Consider the following 3948-nt stretch of genomic DNA (forward strand, 5'->3'; position numbering starts at 1 on the left):
GGAGGTGTCCAAGGTTGAAACATAGATGCTATCTGCTCACTTATGAAATTGTGAGAGCTACTAGAGTCAATTAGAATGATAGCCTAGAGAGAACCAACGTATGCATGCAGTTTTAGAGTTCTAATAGCATTTGTGGCCCTCATAGCATTGTCTGATATGGCCATAAGCTCATCATCATCATCATCATCATCATCAAATACAACTTGAGTATGAGTAGAGATACTTGACTGAGTTTGATTTTTAGGTAATAAGCCCTAGATTTCTTCCACCAAATTGAGAGGCACAGAGATAGGACACTTGTGCTGTGGTCCCCACTTGCTACCACATTTGAAGCATAATCCCTTTGATCTTCTGTAAGACATCAAGTTGGCCAACTTATCATTAGTCTTTGCTGCACTTGTTGATGGTTGTGCATGTTCAACTGACTTAGTATCATTGGTCTTGGAACGATGATACATAGAAGAGTGTCTTGAGATATTGGGGGATTCAAGTTTCTTGTATTCCTTAGAAGATGACCCAGATAGCACTTCTTCCTACAAAATGGCCAAAGAGCTAGCAGTATCTAGATCTTTTGGTCTATGTAACACTACAACTGCTCTAATTTCAGGCTTTACACCATCAATAAATTTGCTAGTGAGGAATGCAGGGTTAACACTAGGATCATGAGTGAAAGGATCAAGATGTCCAAGAGGGGGAGGGTGAATTAGGCTAATTCTAAATTTCTTTCAATAATTAAGCCCTACACTTAGCCCATTTCACCCCTTGTGCCTAGAAGTGTTTCTATTGTTCTACCGCACAAAAGTTTTGCACCCTAGGTTCCAATCCTACTCTAGCACGATGATGTTTTTCTAAGGTATTAGAGAGTCACCACTCCCCACTAGTCCTCGTTGGAGCATCCGCACAAGGGTGTAGCTCTCCTTTGATCTATGCAAGGATCAAGTGCTCTCTACGGGCTGATTCTTTGACATTCCATCACGGTGAATCGTCCACAACCGCTCACACCATGACTTGGGTCATCCACAAGCTCCGTCGGATGATCACCAAGTTTCCAATCACCACAGAGCCATCTAGGTGATGGCGATCACCAAGAGTAACAAGCACAAACTCTCACTTGACCAAGACAAGCCTAATGAGAAAGGTGGATTGACACTTGCTACTCCCTATGCACTAATGAGGTCCTTAATCTTGGATTATCAAATCTCAATCACCCCACTAGGCTCTTGCTCTCCCTTGCACTCCAAAGTGTTTCTCAACTAAATAAATGGGCATGAGAGCTAAGTTGGATGAGTAGGAGAAGTATATATACTCCCCACTTTAAAACATAACTATTATTGTCCAACTCAGCAGTTTTTGGGGTGACCGAACGCGTCCGGTCAGTAGCCAATGGATACATGGCATTAGCATGTTAGGGAAGGCTGTTGGAGTGACCTGACACTAGCCAGCATCCGGTCAACATCCACTGGACATGTTCGGTTAGGAATTTTGGTCTCTAGACCTTCTCTGATGTTGACCTAACACTGCAAACTCAACGTCCGGTCATTTATGGTTCAGCGTCCACTCCTCCCTAATAGTGAGGCCCTACTACTATAGATACAACTAGAGGCATGTCTGGTTCAAATCACTGTGCATCATTTGGTCACTCCTCGGCTTCTGTTGCGCATGCTAATCACTGATCGGACGTAGCTCCTATGAGTCCTGTCAGCACTAAAACAATGTTCGATCAATATTTGACCCTCCATTCACTTTCCATTCAAAATCCTTTGTGAATGAGGTTGACTCCAATTGATCTTTGGGCTATTCCTGAGCTACCTAGTGCTAAGTTTGACAAGTGTGCACCACACCTAACCCATTAGACTCACCTAGGTCAAGCTACTAGTTCATACCCCCTTAATAGTATAGCCAAATGAAAAACAAAGTCCTAAACTACTCTAAGTTCCCTCCAACGCCAAATGACACTTAGAACTAGTCCATCCTTAACCTTGTCATCCATCCTTTGAAAATCAAAATGATTTCCATCGATAGGGGCATGAAAACCATAATTTCCCAAACAATCATCATTACCATGACCTAACTCAAGTTGCCTCTGCAAAACACACGTTAGTCACAATAATCTCATGTCGTCATTAATCACCGAAACCCAACTAGGGGCCTAGATGCTTTCAATCTCCCCCTTTTTGGTGATTGATGACAACACAATCTCAAGTATCTATAAGATATGAGTGAGGTTTTCAACATGTTTGGTTCATATAAGCAATTGAAAATAAGAACTAAAGGGGGTTAGGCATGCTTATATGATCCAAGCCAACATGATGTACTCACAAGATATGAAATACGTATTAGTACACAAAGTAAAGCTCATTTGTATTAGAGTAAAATGCAGAAGCAAAGCAAATGAGCATAACAAAGTGACATGACATATATATCAAAGTAGAGAGCACACATGTCACATAAGTTTCACAATCACACATATATCACATATAACACAATGCATGGGAGTAAATGTGAATGCATGAAGTATCACACATAAAAGATCAAGTCCATCTCACAAGCTCCCCCTAATTCTAACATACTTGCTCCCTCTCCCCCTTTGGCGTCAAGCACCAAAACTTAAGGGTCGGATGGCGGGGTAGAAGTAGACGAGTTGGGCACTAAGGTGTGGTGAGAGATCTAAATCTAAGCTGCATCAACCTTAGACCCTGAACTATGAGTGGTCGAACCCTCTGTCACTAGAAGTGGAGATGAAGCGGTCTAGGTTTGCTCGGTGGACTTAATAGCTAGGTCGGCCTGTGGTAACATTAAAGCTGTGGTAGTATCCTAACCTTGTGGCTCAGAAGGTGTCACTATAGGAAGTGGAGCCACAATTGCCGCTGTCACTAAAACCTCAAGGGTGGGAGTGATTGTCAGAGGTGGCTCAGATGAAGCAACAGAAGATAGGATCATCTCAGTAGTCCCTATGACTAGAGCGGCTATGGTAGGAGCAAGGGCTTAGAACTCATGCAGTATAGGCTATCCTATGAGCTCACTAAAAGTAGCACCCAGACTCTTGGAGACAGACGTGTCCATCACTAGCACTGATGTAGACTGAGTAGGAGTGAAGCCCATGACTATAGGAGTGATGTGCTAAGCCTGCTCGGTCCCTAGTGAAGCAAACCACTGAGACACCTGCTCGATAGGTGAGGCAAACTATGTAGCCAGCTATCCCTGACTCTAAAGCCCACTAGGCTATATAGCTGGAATCACTGGGGTAGTAGTAGTAGGCTGACCGAGCTACAACATGGGTTAGTGAGGAGCAATCCCTGTAGCCAAAAAGACATGCTGCATGAAACCAAGAAGCTGCTGCTGAATGACTAGCTACTGCTACATGGCCTGCTGCTGCTGCTAGAACTTATCCTAATGTGCCTACACCTGAGCATTGGCAACTGCTATCTCCTATGCCTGATGAGCCTAGTCCTATCGCATGCGCTCAAGTATAGATAGCAAGGTGGGGTCTATCTACGGTGGCTGTGGCTATGGTGGAGCTAAGCTAGAGGCACCGGCCTCTCTATCGTGTGCACATGGTGGCATATGAGGGATGGGCTGGTAGTCCTCATCTAAGCTATCAGTCGGGTCACTCTCAACCATGTCCTCCTTCTGTGCCTCTAGATGATCTAACTCGGTCTCAGCAATGGTCCTGAAGGCCTTGTCCTGCTCAGCTATAGTCTTTGGCACCTTTGGTCTATGGCTCAACTAGCTAGGAGTCCTCCCATGACTGTGATGTAATAGCTAGCTCATGTCATACTATGGGAACTCTATAGTAGCACCACTCCACTCAGCCAGTCTCTAGGGACATCTGTGAAACTGCCTGTAAGATAAGAAATGTGATCCAGTGAGCATATGGCAACTAACGATGGCCTCTGAAAGCCTCTGCTAAGGTGTCCTCCATCTCTGAGAGTATCACATCCCAAATAT

This window comes from Miscanthus floridulus, chromosome 5 (assembly GCF_019320115.1).
Source record: "Miscanthus floridulus cultivar M001 chromosome 5, ASM1932011v1, whole genome shotgun sequence".
NCBI lineage: Eukaryota > Viridiplantae > Streptophyta > Magnoliopsida > Poales > Poaceae > Miscanthus > Miscanthus floridulus.